This window comes from Cheilinus undulatus, linkage group 3 (assembly GCF_018320785.1).
Source record: "Cheilinus undulatus linkage group 3, ASM1832078v1, whole genome shotgun sequence".
In the NCBI taxonomy this organism is placed as follows: domain Eukaryota; kingdom Metazoa; phylum Chordata; class Actinopteri; order Labriformes; family Labridae; genus Cheilinus; species Cheilinus undulatus.
Genome location: NC_054867.1, coordinates 45,556,208 through 45,578,100, shown reverse-complemented (window position 1 = coordinate 45,578,100; position 21,893 = coordinate 45,556,208). Strand labels below are relative to the sequence as shown.

At 39.7% G+C, this 21,893-nt stretch overlaps 1 protein-coding gene across 1 annotated transcript in view; it reads right to left on the bottom strand.

Moving 5' to 3' along the window:
- Positions 1-21,893, bottom strand: part of rap1gapb (RAP1 GTPase activating protein b) — a 246,310-nt gene that overhangs the window by 182,889 nt on the left and 41,528 nt on the right. The window contains exon 2 of the mRNA XM_041779604.1: positions 9,916-9,955. The gene's annotated coding sequence lies outside the window, so the exon portion shown is untranslated. The remainder of the gene's footprint in view (positions 1-9,915; positions 9,956-21,893) is intronic.

Below are 21,893 nucleotides of genomic sequence, written 5' to 3'. Positions count from 1 at the left end.
TTAGGTTGTCTGATGACACAGTCATAAAGCTTCACTTTTGGCACCAGAAGGTTAATATAATAGGAGTCCTGTATCTGCTAGTAGCATACAGTATGATTAGCTGTTAGTTTGTATGACACTGTAGCACATTGTGACTGACATCGCATCAGAAAGTTAATTAATATTTTAGTGTATTCATCAGTAGGTTAAGGAAAATAAGCACATTTTGCAACCCTGGCTGATATACACTACATGGACAAAAGTATTTGGCCACACCTGTGAATCATTGAATTTGGGTATTTAAATGCATCTTGATGGATGCCACCTTCAGTTCATGACATTTCATCCTTGTTAAATATTCCAAAGTCAGCTGTAATGGATACTATTAGAAAGTGGAAGTGTTTAGGAACAACAGTAACTCAGCCACAAAGCAGAAGACCACGCCATAGACTGGGGTCAACGACTACTAAGGTGCATGGTGCATAAAGTTGCCAAATATCTGCTGATCCCGTGACTGAAGAGTTCAGAATTTCCACTGGCATTAATGTCTAGAATTTTACCTGCCTGACTGTATTGTACCAACTGTGAAGTTTGCCATTTTTCAGGGTTTGGCATAGGCCCCTTATCTCCATTCTCCAATCTTTATGCTTTAGCATACCAAGACAATTTGGACAATGCTATGCTTCCAACTGTGTGGCAACAGTTTGGGGAAGGCCCTTTTCTATTCTAACACGACTGTGCTCCTGCGCACAAAGCAAGGACAATAAAGGTTTGATGAGTGTGGTGTGGAAGAACTTGATTGGCCTGCACAGAATCCTGACCTCAACCCCATTAAGCACCTTTGGGATGAACTGGAACACAGATTGTGAGCCAGGCCTTCTCGTCCAACATTATTGCCTGGCCTCCTTAATGCTCCAGACATCCTAATGCAGATCAACCACAAGCCAAGTACAATAAGGAAGTCTGCACAAGCCTCAACAGAGGGCATACATATTATAAAAGTGCCAGTCCCTGCAGAAACTTATGAGATGCAACTATAAACAGTATTTACACAATCTAGAGAGTAAACTGAAGGTAAATCATGGCAAGTGTAATCACTGGCAGTGATACACCAGCAGGGGGAATTACTCCATCAATGTCCAGTAGCAGACTAATTTCTACCAACCTTCCCCCTCACTAATATTAAATCTTCTGACTCCACTCCATCTTATTGGCAGGAGACCTGCTTTGTTAAAAACACAATGACTACTACTTCCCCAGTATGAAGGCTAACTTCTATTTCTTCTTGATTTTTCATTTCTTTTTATTTGCTTTTTAGTGTAGCTGGAGGTGATGCAAGCTTCTGCAAGCCGCCCATCAGGAAAGCACAGGGAGATAATCCATAAAAACAAAAATGAGAGTGTGATTTTAGAGAGGGCAATATTCCTCAGAGAAGCCAGAAGATTGTAAAGTGGAGCCTGTAATGAGTTTAACTCAGAGTCACGGAGGGCCTCTGCGGGCTGACAGGCAATACGAGAGAATTATCAGTGATCCCGTTCACGACCACGAGGCTTTATTAAAAAATTGAGAAGAGGAGTTTTATTGTCATGAGGACAATGGACACATTTTAGTCAAAATGAGATAGGCTTATGAATGAATAAAGAATTACCATAAGGGATTTGCCTTAATGGCTTTTTCCTAAAAAAAAAAAAACAAAGACACCAGCAGGAGTGCAACAGTTGGATGGTTTCTTAAATCAGACATTTAAAGGGGGCAGAGAGGCAAGCTGAAACATTTTAATAAAACTCCAAACATTAGGCAAAATAATCAGCATGACGGTATAGAAAAGCGCTGACAAATTACCTCTAACTATAACTTATATACACTCAATCTCAGCATGTCATATAGTTGTCGTTCCTCTGTCTCTTTCTGCCAAACAGACAACTCTGTAAGGTTTGAATGATATGCAAGAAAAAGCAGCATTACAATATATATTTTTTCTGTGGCATACTGAAAATAAAGGGTGGTGAATTTCTTTTGGTTTGATGATAGTTAAACTTGAATCCTACTATCACATTATCAGCCTTGGCCTTTAGTCTATTTTATCTATGGCTGGAGGCCATCTTTTCAATGTGATATCACAAGAATCGTTTGAAGGATTTTCATCCAACTTTGCAAAAATGTCTACTCTGACTCAAGCACGGTTCTGGAGGTCATGGGTGAAAAGTCAACGTCACTGGGCCTTGTGTTGTTCCTTTGGTTGTGAGCCTGAAATCTAAAGAAAGCCTTGAGAGATTTCCCTCTAACTTTGCACTGGGGCTGAACTAATACTTATCATAACTAGAGTCCTGTTTCTTAAATACGCTGTAAAGGGAAATCCAAAATTTGTGTCTTAACACGCTAGATATGTTGGAATAAGGTTGCTGTGAACCTGTGAAAACACTGAGATCTACATGTGACTGAATTTTGGATTTGGACCGTTAGAAAGTTTTCAACTCTTTCCTGGCTTGGTTTAATTTGGGTGTGATGTCATGATGTCATGAGCCTGGTTTCGTCCAGACGTAACAAAACTAAGACAAAACAGTTCAATCTTGGTTTCATCAGGCCAGAGAAGCTGTTTTTCAGTCTGAGAGGTTTTTTCTGGTTCTTTTTTGTGAACTCAAAGCCGGCTCTCATGTGTTTCTCTGTCTAGCCACTCTGTCATAAGCTCAGATCAATGGAGGGCAGCAGTGATGGTTCTGGAACTTTGTCCCATTTCTGCACAGGGTCTCTTCAGCTCAGTCAGAGTGGCCATCAGGTTCTTGGTCACCTCTCTTGCTAAGACACTTCTCCATCGATTGTTCAGTTTTTCCCAGGCGACCAGCTCCTGGAAGAGTCGTGGTTGTGCCAGACGTCTTCTATTTGGGAACTCTGGAGGCCCCTGTGCTGTAGGGAATGCTCAGCGCAGCAGAAAGTTTTTTTTTTTGCCTTCCCCAGATCTGTGCCTTGTTCTGCTGGCAGCTCCTCTGCTCTGACCTCATGGCTTGGCTTTTGCTCTGATATGCATTGTCAGCTGTGCCAGGTGTGAGCCTTTCCAAATCATGTCCAACCAATTTATTTTACGGCAGATGGACTTCAGTCAAGGTGCAGAAACATGTCAGCAAAGATCCAGAGAAATGGGAGGCAGAATCTGTTTTCACTTTGTCATCATGGGGTACTGAGTGTAGATAAATGAGAGCAAAAAAGATTTTAAACCACTGCAGGGGGGTCTGAAAACTTTCTGAATACACTGTATGTCCTCTGAGACTCAAGGATAAACTGATCAGATCATAGTCAGTGAGCCTTGTCTTCACCCCTTGCTTGTGATTGGGATAACTTTAGAGTATTTCTTTTACTCAGTGATTGCTCTCTAAAATTGTGGCAGGATCAATGAGAATCCAACACCTTATTCAGGCTCACATAACCCACAATTATTGCATCGCAGATGAAATAGTGTTTGTGGCTGCTACATGGATGGTTTACAAGGGAAAACTGAATCAAGACAGATTCATTCAATAAACTGATCCCTACCACTGCCTGAGGATAACAGCTGCTCTGTAGAAATCAAGTGCTGAACATGATGGATGAAACCATGTGCCTTTGAGAGCTTAGAGAAAAAAATGACAGAAAGCAACAGCCCTCACCAGAACATACCTATATCTGTGATCTACATGCCTGTATGCAACACCTGACAAGAAGCACTAAATCAATCAAGTAGCAATGAAGCAGCTGCAAGATGACGCAGCTAATTGTCTATAAGGGGGATAAATCTCCGTGTTTAAAACGAGGGAGGATGTGTTCCTGTTAATGCAGCAAGAAGTGTCAGGAAGGTGAGTTTTCTTTAAACTAAGGCAAACACTTGGAGTGACCTCTAAAGCTCCAATACAGGAACTTTTGAGAGACGTTTACAGTGAGAGATTTGGCAACAGCTGTCTCAACAGGCAGAAGGTTGAACAGGATTCAGCCTCTGTGCAAAAACATTGTCCTCTGCAATGAGACTCACTGGGCTGTTATGGGTGGTAGACACAGTGTTGTCAAACCAACATGTGGTAACAAAAATCACTCACTTTACAGCAGAGTTAGCCTCAGAGGAGTCAAGAAAAACTACAGTCAAAGTCACACAGACTCAACCTACAGAGTCACCTTCGATAAAGGATAATTTGACCAGGGTATGCAGCTTTAATGGCCTCATCTTTTGGTGCTGTTATGAAGGCCCCAACACTTTTGGTTTAGTACCACAGTAACTGATAATCTATTGTTACGAAGGCTAGCAGCTTTAATGTATCAGCTGCAATAAAGTGATGTTTATCATTAGAGTACACTCCTCCATTATGTGGCTAAATGCATGATAGAATTATGTAGCAGGCTCTTTAGTCCTGTTTCAGGGGGATATGATCCAGCTCAGTGGTTCCCAGCTTTTTTTGTCTTGGTTCTGAAGGCACACCAGTATATCTTGCCACTCCATTTGAGAGCCACTGCTCTACAATAAAGGCTTATAAAGCCCAAAATCATTTTTTCCAAAATGTGAAATGTACCTGAAGCCTCAGTTTGTACACCTAGCTGGATCTTCCTATCAATACTAGCATATGCATGTATTTTCATCAAGGGTTAAATACACTAAATAACTGTATTTGGTGCCACTCATTCATCATTGTCCATCATCTTCTCTGTCTCTTTGTGCTTCTCTCCTCAGCTGCACATTCTTCTCCAGGTTTTTAACCATCCAGATTTTGTGGCGACCTTAATCAGCCAATAATCCTGCTGCTGTCAGACTTTAAATCTGTCTTCCTTTCAGCTGCTGTCAGTTTGTCATTTCAGCGTGGATCATCTTGACCCTCCTCCACCCCAGTCACCTCCAATCCATCTCATCAGAGTCCCCATCTCCCCAGTCTTCATCTCATCCTTCCCCCTTCCCTCACCAGCACCACTTCTGTGCCGATACTCCATCAGGAAGCGTCCTATCCTGCTGACAACCTCACTGTTGCTGTTATAAAGACATCACGATGGAGTCTAATCACCAAAGATGATGCAAGTTTCATTCTTTTTGACACTTGTAAAATAAATAATTGCTCACTCTAGATGAAGTCTCTGCAGACTGAGATATTATAACTGGTTTTACTGCCTGCTTTTGGGATCGAATTGAGCATTGCTTATTTATTATTGCTGGCCTGGCTGTGCAGCCCTGCACATATAATATTGACACTAGATTCTTGGTACATCGTCATATTTTGAAGCTTCACGAGTGCGATGTGAGACTGCATACCACTTGCTCGTGTTCTTTCAGTATGAGATTCAAAATATCTGAGCAGTAAGGTGACCCCAGACACAGAAATGTTATCTAGAAGCTTGCACACCCTTCCAGACAGTCTCATCTGTTATTTCAGGCTGGACACTCCCCCGCAGCTCGCTGCATCATTCCCCAAGCAAAGGTTCAGAAAAAATTCTCACAACTCGGGTCAAAGATAACAAACTCCTGTCATCAGTGGACGCAAGGGAGGAGGAGGAGGAACATGGAGAACAGTCAGCAAAAAGAGCATAAAAACAGAGATGTTAGATGTACTGAGAGTCATAACCTTGCACAGAGGAGCTCTCATGAGGACACAGCTGAGCATGAAAGAGCTGCTTCCTCTGCAGAACCATCAAAAGTCAAGGAAGGTATAGAAAAATGTGTTAACAACACCCAGAGATATATGTTAATGTTCATTTTGCTGCTTTCTGAAAAAGCAGAAGAAAAAATAAACTACTTATGAATATTGTAGACTTTATTTTATGTACTTGAGTTTATTTGCATGTTTCCATTAACTTTTAGTGGTCTTGAATTGATCTTTCTTGTTTTTATTGCTACAGTGTCCTCTGTTTTTACTCATTTTATTTATTCATTCATTTAACATTGACATACAGTAACATTAAACCATGCATAAGTCCCACATGTATTGCTTTAAGTTTTCAAAGCATATTGTTGTCCACAGGAGACTTTCAGAGGTTTTATGGTAGATATAAGGTAATTGATCCAATCTCTGCATTATAAGGGTTGCATCCTTCAGATGTAAACTAGTTGGTTGACTGTTCAAATATTAAATAGATTTTCTTTATAAAGCTGGAATGGTTGATGATACATCAAATATTTAAAACTAATTTTCTCACTCATTTTCACGTTTCTCAGTTCAAACTATACAGTATTGAGGAATTTAATTGTAAAAAAAAGTGATGACAGTCATATTAATAATAGTAATACCAACTGTGTTTAAGTACAGATCTAACTGCAGCTCACTTTTTTATTAAAGACTTCTTTAACAATTCAGTAATGTTGAGCTTCAAACTTGCCTTTTTGAACTTAAAATAGTTCACCAATTTTAAAGACTGAATTAAACAAAAAGTTTTAGACCTGGTTAATGAGAACATTGGGGATTTGAACTTTTGAGCACATTTGAGCAAATAATCAGTAAACCCCCAGGCTGAGCATTTGTGCTCTGTAACTGCAGATTTTTCTACAGTGATTTTCAAAACAGTTTCAGACCAAACAACAACCTTAGTCAATGCAGAAGAGCAAAAAACTGCTTTTCCTTGAGTATCCACTTGAGAGTGCCTGCAAAAGCCCTGAGAGTCATATACAAACCTCATTTTACAGCAGAGAGAATAATATTTACAGCCTCATTTAAGAAACAAATTCAGTTTGACTGGCTCATTTCATCCATTCATTTTCTTCTGCTTATCGGGCCGGGTCGCAGTGGCAGCAGGCTAAACAAGTCCACCCAGACATCTCCCCTCACAGCAACAATTTCCAGCTCTTCCTGGGGGACTCTGAAGCCTCCCAGGCCGGATGAGATATATAAACCCTCTTGGGTCTATACTCAGGGTCTACTTCCAGTTGGACATGGCCTCTGCAGGGAGGTGACGAGGAGGCATCCTGATCAGACGCTGGAACCACCCCAACTGGCTCATTTCGAGGCAAAGGAGCAGCACCTCTACTTTAAGATCCCGCCAGATGTCTGAGCTCCAAGGCTGAGCCCAGCCACCCTCCTGAAGAACCTCATTTTTACCATTTAAACCTGCAATCTTCATACCCACTGTGTTGCACTCTACAGAACCACAGTTTTTGTCCGACCGAAGGCAAGTGACCTACCAAACTGAAAGCGTGTCTACGCAGAGCAGCTTAAGACAAGAGGACAGCAATCAAGAAGGAACTGTGGGTTCATGTAGGAATAGTATGTCAACAGTGGATTATTTTGCCTTTTTTGGGTTGATCTTCATTCTGTCATGATTCTATGATTTTATTGCTTCCGCTAAAAGGTTTTTGTTCGATGCAAAGGATGTGTGGTTTCATTTAAAATTCTGTGGTTTTCCGCCTAAACAGATAACTTTTCCTCATGAATGGCACTGTCATAGCTCTGTGACCCACGGACCTTTACTTGTGCTGCAGGCTGAGACCTGATGTTGATATGGACCCCGTCCACACAGAATTGAATTCGGGTGTATATGAGAAGTTTTTTTGTCGTATCAGCATTTTATCCTCACGGAAACGTTTCAGGTGACTGTAAACGATACTCTTTGAGAACAGGTCCCAGAGTGCACAAATCTGCAAACGACTACAGTTTCGTCTCCGTGTGGACGCTATCCTCATCTTTCTTGAAACGATTACGTCACACAGTGTAGCTCTCTTAAGATGCCTGCGTGGGTCCAGCCAAAACAATAACGGCGAAATACAGGGTTGTGTTCATGCTGCAGAAGATACTGAGCTTGTTATGGTTTTTACAGCAAAATCTGATGTTCCCTCACCAATGCAAAAACCACACACCATATGTTCTTAAATCCAACACGGAGAACAACCAGAAGGGCAACTAGAAAAAGCTTGTGTCAGTTTTCTGTGATCTTCTTCTTCTCCTTTGGTGCACTTCCGTGGCAGTGTTACACCGCCAGGTATACAGGCTTGGCATATGCACTACAGCGTTTTCAGTTGTTTCAATGGTTCTGTGTTTACGCGGATATTTCCAGAAACGATTCCATCTTTATGGAAAACTTTTTCAAAACAAAACGGCAATATATACTTTCCGTCTCCTTCTTGACGGGGCCACAGTGACTTACGATCATGAGTCTGTTCATTATGTTTTTTGTTTGAAGTTGAACTGATACTTTTTTTTCCTGGCTTTTTGGATCAATTTGTTCTATGTAGATTGATGCGGCCTGGCATCAATCAGTACCGAAAATAGACCTGAGGAGTATCTCAAATAAAGGGAATTGGAGTGGCACTACTGGGATGTGCAACGTTACATTAAAGCTGTTTTAAATATGTGTGCATTTAGTCAGCTGATTGATTAAATACCTGGTCCTTTGGGTGTCAGCGCCAGAAAGACTAGTCACTTAACTGCATTCTTATATTTAAAATCATTTTTAGGACTAAAATTAAGGTTAAATAATCTGTCTAAACTTTAAAGCAGCCTCCTGCCACTAGTAGCCGCTGTACCTCAACTTTCTGGCTACCGCCATGATGTTCTTTAGACTAAAGGTAAACAACTGATAGCCCAGATTGCATCTTTATCCTTCTATATACAGTGGAGAAACTTCTACATATTAAACTGATGATCATGACTGTGTATTCAAAGATACATCTAATGCCAGTGGAGGGTTTCCAGTGTCTCAGTCTGGGTTAGGGCTGCTGTTCTGTGTGGTCAGTGATGACAGAGAGATTCTACAGTCAGGGCTGATATTCAGCTGAGGGTATCCTCCACCTGGTTAAGCACGGTGACACTTCTATGAAAAAGATACAAAGGAATTTTGATGTAACACAGTGTGGCAGTCTTCACAGGGAGGGTACAATTTTTGCACTCTGAAATAGGAGCTGACAGCGGACTGAGTCATGAATTATTCAGCCTGAGGTACACAGGAAACGAATACAGATTGCTTTCCTGTGAAAAGGAGAAGAGGCCTGCCCTACCATGGCTGTCAATAAAGCAAAGCTAGAGGTTTTGTAGTATTGGAATAATCTGGAATTACTGCACATAGCTGCTGGAGATTGAACATTTTAATTATGGATGACTTTTTACCTTAACCAGAAAGTGATCTATCCTTGTTGGATCATAGAAACTCCTTGCAGCTAGAAGAAGAACTTAAAACAACTTCCAGATCAAGTGTTATTAATCAGATCTTACTGTCTCATTTATAATACGTTTTGTTTTGTCTTCCACTTTTGCACAGAATAAATGTCTTTTCCACACTTGGATATTTCCAGATCATTTCACATTTCATTAAAGATCTAAAAGTAGGCGCACTGCAGCGGGAAATAAGATTCATTCTTCTTCTAGAAACTGTTAAAATTGAAAGCAGCCGCACTGTGAAACACAAAGAGAAGCAGGGGAAGCTGAAATGAGATGTAGTGAGGGGATCACTGAGTTCAGCTGCATCCTAAACAAGTTCTGCTGCTTGAGAAGAAAACACAAAAGAAGCTTTACCACACTTAACTGCATTCAGTTTTAAGAGTTTTGACAAAACTCGTGGCTTAAAATAAAGAAACGAAAGTACAGATGTTCACAGACACTGGCATGCATAGGCTACACTTCCACTCTTATAAACATCTGGACATGTCTATGATTAAAAGAGCAGACCTCCATAAGTATCTTTGTCAAGCTGATTTCAAAACTGAAGCGGAGTCCGCAGGAGCACAGCAGGGCTTTTATGGGCTGCATACTGCTGGCTGCCTGCAGAGCGGACACCATGCAGCGGCAATAATCTCCACAAACAGCGGTCATCTCCAACACCACAGGAAGTGACCCAGAGCACTTCCACCACAGGGCAGCTCCCCATAAACCGAGTGGCAATGAAACACCATGTGAATATTTCCTCTTCCCGCAGTGCAAGGTAAATAAAGAAGTTTGTTTTTCTAAGTTTCTCTTAGTGAAATGTTGCAGTGATCAAGATCATAAAAGAAAGGAGTGAAAAATCTACCTTCAAGTGTCCAGCTGTCTGCTCTTTTTGTCCAGCTGTTCTGTGGAAAAAGAGGGAAAAAAAATTAGTCATCAAAAGTGGTCAAATTGAAAAGGAAGTATATGGGGGTTTTCTGTTTTTTGCTTGGAAGGAAGCTTTATACAAAACCCATTTCCTAACAAAGTTGGGATGTAAAATGTGAACAAAAAACGGAAAAAACATAATGCAGTTATTTTCAAATTATTTTCAGCCTTTATTATATTAAATACAGCATAAAGGCGAGATGTTTACATTATGGACAGGAAGGGTTTCATAGGTATGTCAAACATTACCGAGATTCCCACAGAAATTAATGGACTTCCTGTTGACTTAGCTCTAAAACTATGCACATGTGGAATCGAGGCATTAGGCAAACAGTCCAACACTTGATGAACATATATGTGCAATTGCAAGGAATTAAGAAATGTCATCATCTACAGCACATAACATCATCAGAAGATTCAAAGAATCTGGAGAAATCTCTGCATGTAAGGTGCAAGGCTGGAAAACCAACGTGAATACCGCTGACCTTCAGCTGCTAAGGCTGCACTACAGTAAAAACTGGAACCATTCTGTGATGGATATTACAACATGAGCTCAGGAACACTTCAGAAAACCACTGTCCATGGTGGGAAATTAGCACCTGCCACCAGACAAATGTGGGTATTCTTTAGCAGTGGCTAATGAATATGATTAACATACCAGCCACCACACTTTCCAATCATTTTCTTCCATTTATCCAGGGCCAGGTTGCAGTGGCAGCAGGCTAAGCAAGTCAACAAAACATGTAATTCTCCTAAGTCTGATACTCAGAATGCAAGAGAAGCCACATGAATTTGCATGCAGAGAAAGTTTGCATAGTCAAGTATGGGACAAACTGGTCAAAAACATGGTGCAAAAGAGCTACAGTATAGATCACTGGTGCACAAACTCCCTCTTAATCTACTGAGCTTGATTGAGAAACAAGATCTTGAATTCTATACTATGATTCTAAATTCCAATGCTAAACATTGAAATGATTTATTTTTATACTTTACCTCAAGACTTGCTCGAGACCAGAGTGCACCAAGACCAAGACAAGACCAAGACTTTTGGGGGTCGAGACCATGACAAGGTTAAACATTTAAAGAGCATTCTCTCTTTAATTTTAGTTTTCTTTTAAATAAATGTGACAGATAAAAACAAGATGTCTGCAACTCTTTAAAAGCACAACATGCAAAAATCTATTATCTTAACAAATTTGTCGCTTTGGAGAAAAGCGTCTGCTAAATGACATTGTAACAAATTTGTTCAACTACTTGCAACTGACAAGTTCAGAATTATTTTAAATATCTGAAAATGAGATGTTTATCTAGTTTTGTCAGGTGAATGAGGCCTTAAGTAAGTGTTCAGAGGTATTTCTGACTAGAACTAAGATGGACTGATGTCCAAGTTTTTGCAGATGTAGCTATTCATTTTTTTTCTTTCCTTATTATCACATTAATGAAGTCGAAGAATAGCAGATCAGTGCTGGTCTCGATCGGTCTTGATGGAAAATCTCAAGTCCGGGCAGTCTGAGACAAGAAAGAGTAAAAATGCTCTCCAGTCTGAGACAAGACATTCAAAATGTGGTCTTGGGACCGATCTCAAGACCAAGACCGTTCTTGAGTTCTACAACACTAGTGGCCAGTAAAAAATGTGAGTGGCTGGTAGATTTTTGAACCCACTAGCAACAGTAGCAGGTATCACTGTGACTACAAATGTAAGACTGTACCATGCAAAGTGAAAGCCACATATAAGCTACATCCAGTCTACATTTCAAAATTGTTTTTGGAAATAATGGCCATATAGTTCTCCAGGCTAAAGTGGAAAAGCATCATCCAGATTGTTATCAATGCAAAGCTCAGGAGCCAGCATCTATGACGGTGTGGGATGTGTTATTGCCCATGGTATGGATAACCTGCACATCTGTGAGAGGTACATACAGGTTTATGAGCAACATATGCTTCCATCCAGATGTCTTTTTAGCTGCTTATTTCAGTAAGGCAATGCCAAGACACATTCTGCATGAGTCACAACAGCATGGCTTCACAGTGAAAAAGAGTGGATACGAGACCGGCCTGCATTCAGTCCAGACATGAAAAAATACAGAGCTTCAGGGAGTGCAAAATATAGCAACAGAAGCCAGACATTTCTGAGCAAGTGAGGATGTTAGAAGGAAAAGCGATGTAATGAAGGGGCAAAGTTGCTTCTGTACAAACTTGTGTAACTGTGTAACAAGACAATTACATGCTATAGATTTTCCTCTAATCATGCAGATCTGAGTGTTTATGAACCTAAAAACCCCTTTACATCTGATTGGTGTCAAGATCATGATGTATTAGCAGAGCAAAGAGTTAAAAATTCCTTTTACACTCTCTTTATTGATCAGCATCTTCAGCCTCTGACTTAATTCAATGCTTCAACAAAGAACCCCTGATAGTTCAAATCCACAGGGAAGTTATAAAGCAATAATTCAGAGTAACTATTGCAGTCCACCAGTGTTAATTCATTTCCTTTTCCAGAGTATGTTTGAATGCTTTTTAATGTTAATATCAGCTTGGAGAACTGATGTTAGCTGCTAATGCTGTAGATAAAGACTTGTCATATAGCATTTGTTATGTATACTAGAGATACAGAGCTATATCCCTGAGAATGTGTTTTAAAAATGTCCCATTCATATTTGATTGTGACTAAAAGCACACTGAAGCACATCATCACATAACGTTTTCATTCTGCTGTTCATTTGTAACATTTGTTGACTTGAATATGTCACACATCCCTGAGCTGATTAAAAGCATCCAGTGCCTCTGAGCCTGTGTACTCTGAATTTAACTGGCAGCTGCTGGAACACACATCATGAATATCAATTATTACTAAAGTGAAGCTGTGAAAATTAGCAGGGCGGCTCTATTGTGTAGGTTAATGGAAGCTCAGACAGGCGCTCTAACTGTAGGGTTAATGCCGGTGCTAAGCCAGCAGAACAATCCTGTCCTTGAGCTTGAATAATAAACTCCAAATGTGTGTGGGCTCGTTTTGATTGGTAGAAATAATGCTTTATGCATTATTAAAAAGGATAAAAGCAAGAAATAAGAGCAAGGAAACAAATTAGTCTTTCAAAAACTTCAATGTGCTGCTTTTGCTCCCAAATTTGACATCAATCATCTGAACAAGAACACCTAGAACACTAATGGATATAACGCTCTTTCATCTGCAGGTACATCACTACTGAATATACGACTGAACAAAGGAGCAAATGCATACATCAGTGGCTGCAGCATGATAAAGATTATTCATATGAAACAGCTGCCCTGACACACATACATCTTCATAGTAGAGGTTTTAGCTTATTCTAAATCAGTTGTCAATTACTGGACATCATCTAGCTGTGATGAACTACATCAGCATCTACTGTCAAAATCAGCAGCAGCAAACAGTCCAGTAGTCTTCAAGTAACACTGCAAAAAACATCTCTAATCACTAAAGCTCTACATCAGTGACACACGATGTTCTCTCACACTCAGCCTATGATTTATGACCATTCTACACATAGAAGCACTCACACCATGCATTCAGTAGCCACTTAAATCAAACTATATGCAAAATGTCCCATTGATTTCACTTAGAATGGGGTTTTCCAAACTATGGTCCAGGGGTCAAAATGTGGCCCTTGGCCCGTTTTTAATTGGCCCATAGCAGATTCTAAAACACAAATGAAAAATGGCCCACATTAGAACATGACACTTGTGCTTGACCGAACATTTCATTTGTGCTTTCTCATTAGAGTATAGTTTTGTATTACCTTTGGGGCTCATCTGGGAAGGTAACACATAACTACTGTATATCTATCTGTCAATAAGACAATAAAGAAAAAATTACAACTTGTGAGATGATATGAACTTATTTGGATTGGTTTTCACAGTCATTTTGCCCAAGGCATACCTTACATCCTGCCAAAATCTCAAGGTACACTTCACAAGTAGTTCCAGTCAAAAAATCCTTACACTGTTTCAAATTAATGCGCAGCAGCTGTTAGATGGTAGGAGTAACTACATGTCCACATACCGTCCACACAGAGATGATACATTGCCGTTTCGTTTTGAAAAAGTTTTCCGTAAAGAAGGGATCGTTTCAGATAATATACTGTATGCGTAAGCACGGAACCACGGAAAAAAAAAACGCTGTAGTGCATATGCCAAGCCTGTATGTGGCACTGTATTGCTGCCACGGAAATGCACCAAAAGAGAGAAGAAGATCACAGAAAACTGACTCAAACTTTCTTCTAGTTGCCCTCCTGGTTGTTTTCTGCGTTGGATTTAAGAATATAAGGTGTGTGCGTTTTGCGGTGGCAGTAAAGGAGCATCAGATTTTGTTGTTAAAGCCATAACAAGCTCAGTAGCTTCTGCAGCACGAAAACCCTGTAATTCTGTGTGGATGAAACGCGATACAACAAAAAACTTTTCGTATAATCCTGAATTCATCTCCGTGTACAGCGCTGCCAGCTTAAGGAGCCTACGGACCGGCATCAACCATCACCTGACATACATATAATGATGGACTCCAGGTTTAAGACCAGTAACATAAGACGGTCGTATTTCCTATATCTGGTGTACACCTCGTTTCCAGGCTCACCATACCACTTAGAGGTGAGTGTAGCAAAAAAAAGCTCACTTACCTCCTGTTTCTTAAAACTAAGCTTATTATTAGATGACTGTTCATGTTAATAGGTTTATAGTCTGATCACATCTTTATGCCTTTTCGTTGATAAATCCGTTCAGAAAGTGTGCTGAGTGAACTAGTTTTTTTGTTCCGTTGTGACTTCGCATCCATGGCCCCCCCTATTTACTGGAGTACTGAACTACATTTACATTCCCTAAGAAAGTGATGGCATTGGAATGACTTTTCGAGTTATTAGTCAAGCTCATTGCTAGGAAAAATGAATTGTTGCTTTAGTAAATCTTTCTATTTTGGTCACAAAACATATGAAATTATAAATTAGTAGTTTTATTAATTCTTTTCTTTGGCAAGTGACCATGGTATAAGCAGGTTAATGCCCTTCGAGGTGTCCAATTATCAGGGATTAATGGACTTTGTGGAGGCACCGATATGTTGAGAGAAAGAGCTGTGAGTGGCTGTGGAAGCTGCAAGGCAATAATTTGGATCAGCTTGCCTTCAGCCGATCATGGCTGGGTAAAAGTAAGATGCACCGCAAGTCTCCATTGACTCAGTAGTCTTTCTACATTTCAACAAACCACAAAAAGTTCACCAAATCAGATCTTTTGGCTCTGTGCCAAAAGATCTTTAACCTTTCCCATTGTTTACAGAGGATTTCTTTGCTTTATTCCAACTAGACCATGTTGCTTTGTTAAAGAAGTTTCTATCCTTCCCACATCATACACATTAGGCATTGTGTTCCAGTTTTAATTTCTTACAAACTGTTTCCAACTCTGCCATCACAGTTTGCTTTTGGGCTTTTGGATCCTTTCTCCTTTGTTTCTGTTTTCCTTTCGGTTCTGTGCGTGACTGGACTAGGGAAGCTTGAAAGTGAGCAGCACCGGCAGGTAAGAGATGCAGAAATGAACAAAGACAATGTTGCTCCAGGTCCATGTGTGAACCTTTTCACATCAAAGAAACTACAAAATGTCACCAGCTTTAGCTTTTGTAGGAGGAAGAAATTTTCAATTTCTGTTTTGTTTTTTGTTTTTTTTTATCCTCCAGCAATCATTTGAGACCGGAGCCATTACAGCAGCGCATGCAGTTTCCTGGAAAAGCAAAAGTTGGAACATTTTATGAGATAGAAAGCTAGATCATCACCTAGAACAAATGCAATAAGCTCTGGGGGAAATAGTATCTGTCTTCTAAATCGTATCTGATCAATTGCTATGGATGTTGTGCTGACTGGGAAAGAAACTTCAATGTTTCCAAGCACTCAGAGTTCCTTTTTTGTTCTTTTACTCTATGTTAAGACGAGCCTACATCAATTTATTGAAAAACCGCTGCTGTTTCTTTACATCAGACAACAATTCCTCTGTACACCCCAAATACTAGGCTTATTTTGAGCTTCTAAAGCCACCATTATCATCAGTATATCTAGTGGGCTCACAAAAGCCTGCAGCACACTAGAATTAACATCTCTTTATGTACTGTATGTTGAAAAAAGTGAGAGACTTTACACATGATGGCAAATATCAGATTAAACTATTTTGTTGCAATATTGTAAGGCAGTCATACAGTAATACCATATACCGTCATGAAACGGTGCCATATAATGAGTGCATGTTTATAACAAATGTCTTTAGAGTATGTGTCTGTAGCCACCAGCAGAACCACCACCAGCGTGTGAAGATGCTTTCACGTGATGAATCAAATCCTGCTCATCATTTAATGCCAATTTGGCAAATGATGAACACGCTCAGAGCTAAACCTTACCTGTAAGATGGGGAAAGAGGCTTCTACTTTAGTCACTTCAGCACCCCTGTAATCAGCATTGTTTTTCTTTTCTAACATGAAGCCTCTTGATAAAGGACTGAATGAAGAACCTGCAGAGGTGCATGTTCTGCTTGCTGTGCCTGCGCATGCACATGGACAAATACTTGTATAATGCCAGAGGAGACCACACATTTTTGTGTTTTATGCTTCAATTAAAGTTAAATTGGCCACTGTGTATTTCTAAACCCACATTGTTTTGTAAAAATATATCAACATTTTAAAACAAGCTGATAGGCCTGAAGAATATGTCTCAGGGCAGGTCACCAGACTCTTTTTTAGTACATGAGTTTGGTGTAAAACACCAGCACAATCCCTTTTTTTATCTTGTTTCCTGGTGTTATTAAATTCAATTTTAATTATAACAAGTTGTTTTTTTTTATCTTGGGAGATGCTATTACATCTGCTGAGGCACTTTTCATGGTGTGAAAAGGTGAAAAGTCACATGAACCATACAATGCCTTGAGCTCATACATGTGGGTTTGCACATGTATGTGTTGAAATTAAAATGTTCCTATTTTGAGGGTTAAAAATATGGTCATCCTAGGTAAAATAGAAAGATTTTTTGTGACTACAGTGAGTCAGGAGACAGATTCTGGTGATAGCAGAAGAAAGGAAGTACAACCATGACTTTTAAAGCATGGATTAGTCTGGCTTTATCCTGATGATACACCTCAGCCTCAGCGTGTGTTTTGCTAAGAGATGCTGGATAATGATGGCCTCAGCATGACGCCAAGCACACTCTGGCATAATATTGAGACTAAGCAACCAAACTCGGTGGCCAAGCCACAGGAGTTTTTTTGACAGGAAGAAGTTTTTGGCACTGATAAAAAACAAAGCAAGTATGAGGCAAGGCTGCAGGTGGAGGATGATCTGAACATATTCCTTTCCACAGTGCAACCTCAGATCAACCCCATAGATGCAGACTCATTGGGCCTCATTCCCAAATACCCTCCTGAGATTTTTCTTAAATTTGTTCTTAAGAAAGTTTCGAACCTACATGGGATACACGACCCTTTCAGCTGCTGCTGAATTGTTTGCACCTGTCTTAGTAAACTGATCAGTCCCAGGTGCTTTTAAGCAGGAGACAGGTTTCTGCTTATATGATGCATCGCACTGAACTAAGAAAAGGATACAAGTTAGGAGGAGTTTTAAAAAATGGTAAATCAGTCAGGTGAGGGTGGGTAGTTTTTCAAAGTGAGTATATGAATAAAACATTTCATTCTTAAACATGACGCTTTAAAATGATGAAAGATGATTCAAACACACTAACCCTCAGCTATTTTCTTAACCAATTTGTCTCATCTGGACTTTTGTCTTTAAAAGTTTATAAAACACCCTGTGGTACACAGTCAAGATCTAAGCATCCTTTTTTTTTTCCCAGGACAACCTGGGCTTTATGAATATGTGAGTTGTAGTAATGGGCCAAATAATGAATTTCATAAACATTTATGGGACAATAACACAAACAGAAATTAAAACTCAAGCATTTTTATGTGTGACACAGTTAACAGTAATGACTGAGACTTTGTTTTTTTGCAGAAAACTTCTCTCCCATCTCTTAGGGACAAAAAAGTGAAAAAATAATAATCATGTGAGAAAGAGTCTTTAAGATATTCACACATTTACAAAAAAGTCCATGCGCCTTTTGATAATGGCTGATTATAAGCCGTTATTCAAAGCAGTTCCTGTCTGCAGTGACACAGAGGGCCACATCATAGCCTGTTTGTCCTTTTTTTTTCTCGATTATGAGCCACTCAGGCCCGCTCCTTCAGTTTCAAAGTGTTTACACATGGTAAACCATGATGTGTCAGTGGAACAGCCGGCCATTGGTTGTCACAGCCCATGTTATATCTGCTTTGGGAATGCTATATGGTGGCTAAAACCAAGCTAGCAGAAGAAACAATCAAAAATGAATTTAAAAATGGATAAAAAGAAATTCAGTATTACTGGTGTTGATTTTAAGACCCTGGAAAGTCATTGTGGTGGGAATTTCTAAAAAGACAGGAAAATTAAGACACCAACAACAATCAGCAGGAGAAAACTTTCTGGATTTATTTTGACACCTGCAGGTGGAAACACCAACCATGACCACAGAGTGGCCATGGCAGAATGTGCCCCGTATACTCCAACCAATCCTCTTATGTACCCCTCTGTATGGTTACAACACAGGTCATAAAATAGGTTGTAAAACAAACTCTTGCCCCCACAATTAAGCCTTTCTGGTCCCTAACCCTCCAGGTCAAGGATCCTTTATAACCTCAGGATACCACATGTCCAAACACAAATGGTACCGTCCCAAATAAGATGTCATAAACCACTCTTTTGGTTAAACTTCCTCAAGAGGTGAAGACCTGGTCAGACATTGTTTTCATTTCTCTCAAGATAAGGCAAGATAAGGCAAAGGTTTAAGTTGGGTAAATACAAGCTTTAAGACTTTAAGATTAAGACACAATTTCCCTTTACAGTCATCCAAGTTCCAGGCTCAGTAGAAAAGCTGTAGTAAGAGCTGCGAACGCATGAACAGTGAAACAGAGAGCTTTCAGAGGGGAAAAAGTAAGTGGCTACAACTTATGGTTTAGCCATTTTACTTTTCTCATCCCATGTCTTTTCTTGTTGTAGCTTATACGACATTGTCAGTCTCAGAAGGTTAATGTCCATGAGTGAAGATAGGGTTTTATAGTTTTAAATGAGTGTCTAACTATAAAACTCCACATGTGATTCATTTTTATTCAAACTTGATCATTTTTTATTTGAGATTTACAAAAAAAAATCTTTAAATCTATACTTTATCACATTTAAGTCATGTATTTGTGCATATTAATTTTGGTATGAAGTTGCTAAATTGATAAAAGATGTAATGAAATATAATCAAAAATTATATGCTTTTGTTCCACTCTTTGCCTAGCATTTTCTAGTGATAATAAGCCCAAAATCAAAAATTTTATCCTCTCATATCAGCACATAAATGCTTTCAAGAAGATCAACTTGAAAGATGAGATCTTTGGTGAAAATGAGAATTATCTTCAAAACTGCAAAACAAAATTCCTCCTAAGAACAGTTGGTGAATAAAGCCCACTGTTTCCAGCAGCAATGAATCTTTTCTACACTTCACCTCGGTTATTTTCATAGACACTTTCTCCTTCAAACAGCTAAAACTCACCTGCCTATTGATCAGATCAGCCATGCTTTCAATTATAAATAACTCAGATTTCATTTTACCAAATAAATGAATTGCAAGAAAAATCCGCCTCTTAACAGTGTGTGCTCACAAAAAATGATCAAAACAGACCAAATAAGCATTTTTATACCAGCCTGTAAATATTTCTGCTGTCAGAATGGACTTTTTAATGTGAGTGTGAATGCAGCCTTAGAGCTTCTGCAAACAGCATCTAGTGGAGACTCACGGTACTGCAGTTTTTTCCACTTCTTCATTCAACAGTAAGACGTGCTGCTTGCTCGGGTGGTTAACATTTTAGATCTGAAATCAGGTCCACTCTGAAATTCTTTTGAGCAAATCAGGTCACTCTTCCAAACCCTAGCATCACAGAAAAATCTGGGGAGATATTCTTTAGAACTATGACAAAATCAGGACTTTGATTGTTTGTGTTTGAAAAAAAGTTTAGGCTGAAAAATCGTCGTTGAAACATCTGGGTTGTGGGCATTTTCAGACTGTGATCCAGCAGCGCAAAAACGATGTTTCCAGGCATTTGATTTCTTTTTTATTTGATTGAGTGTTTATTAACAGCTTCTGCATTTAACCACAGACTCAAATTGCTTCACATCACATGCCAGGCCTCATTTTAGTCATTAGAGCCATGATTATTATCACCACTATCACTGATTTCTGTGGTGGGTGCACTAGTCCTCATTAACAGTAAGAGGTGGACTTAATTTGCCTGTCAAGCCGTCTTAATTTACCTTTTCTGCTCATGAGAATAAAAGGAGAAAGACTGAACATAATTGACTTATACTGAACTGTAATCACAACCTGATGATGAGAGAAATGGGAAAATTATCCCAGGGACGTCGACTTTTCAGGTGGTGGAGCACGATAAATGATGCAATTAGAATTCGGACCGTCATAAAGAGAACCAATTGAGTCATAACAGCCAAATGAACCCAGATGACTCCAACTTTAATGGAAGACCAGAGATTCGGGGGCAGGCTTCATCTTTATGAAATTATTCAGGAAATCTAAGCTTATTTGCATTTGGTTCGCTCCTGTCAGCTTCACAGCTCTCAGAAGGCAAACAACGCACAGCAGAGTGATTGCAGCTGGGAAAGACTGATCAATATAAACAAAACATATTCTGATTTCCTGCCCACATCTCTGCATACATCTGTTAGCAGAGCCTGTTTGTATAAGCAGCTCACCTCCACAGGGTGTTAAGATACCAGGGATTTATTGGATTCCACCCTCAGCTTCGCCATGAGAGAAATAAATCCTGCATCAATAGAGGAATCAATGCATCAGCATCATGTAAACTCTATTTATCCAGGCAGTTCATGAGAAAGTGGTTTGTTTAACACAGAATTTTACAGCTAACTTTACAGACTTTCCTCTTTAATTAACACTGAATAATGAACTATAAATGTAAAGTTAGTTATAAGACACAAGACAGTTTTATTTCCCGCCCAAATATCAGTGAAGAAGCCAAAGGAAAAAAAGTTTCAAAATCTTATGAAATTAAGCACTAGTCCCTGTGATGTTTTTTACGGCATGTCTGTTAAATTTGTTTAAATCGTGTCTGTATTTCTTCAGATATATACAGCCACACTAACATGGACTTCAATGAAATTGTATTCAAATACATGAAGACAATGGAGCTGATCCACTGTGCAGCTATAACAGCCTCCACTGTACTTGGAAGGCTTTCCACAAGATTTTTGAGTGTTTCTGTGGGAATTTTTGGCCCATTTCTTCTTTAGCACATTTACGAGGGAAGGAACTGATGTTGCACATGAAGGCCTGTTCATTTAAGGTCAGGGCTCTGTACGAGCCAGTCAAGCTCTTCCACACTGAACTCATCAAAGCATGTCTTTCTAGTCCTTGCTTTGTGCACTGGGGCACAGTCATGTTGGAATAAAAAAGGCCCTTCCCCAAACTGTTGCCACAAAGTTAGAAGCATAGCATCGTCCATAATATCCCGGTATGCTGAAGCATTAAGATTTGGGTGTATAGCCCAAACCCTGAAAAACAGGCAGATATCATAATCCCTCTTCCATCAAACATTACAGTTGGCACAATGCAATCAACCTTCTCCTGGCATCCACTCACCTATCTATCTGCCAAACAGAGAAGTGTGATTTGTCACTCCACAGAACACATTTCCACTGCTCAACAGTCCGGTGTCTGTGTGCTTTACACAGTTAGCATTGGATTTTGTGACGTGAGGCTTGCATGCAGTTGCTCGGTCATTCCATGAAGCTCCCTGCACAGGTTTTGTGCTTAC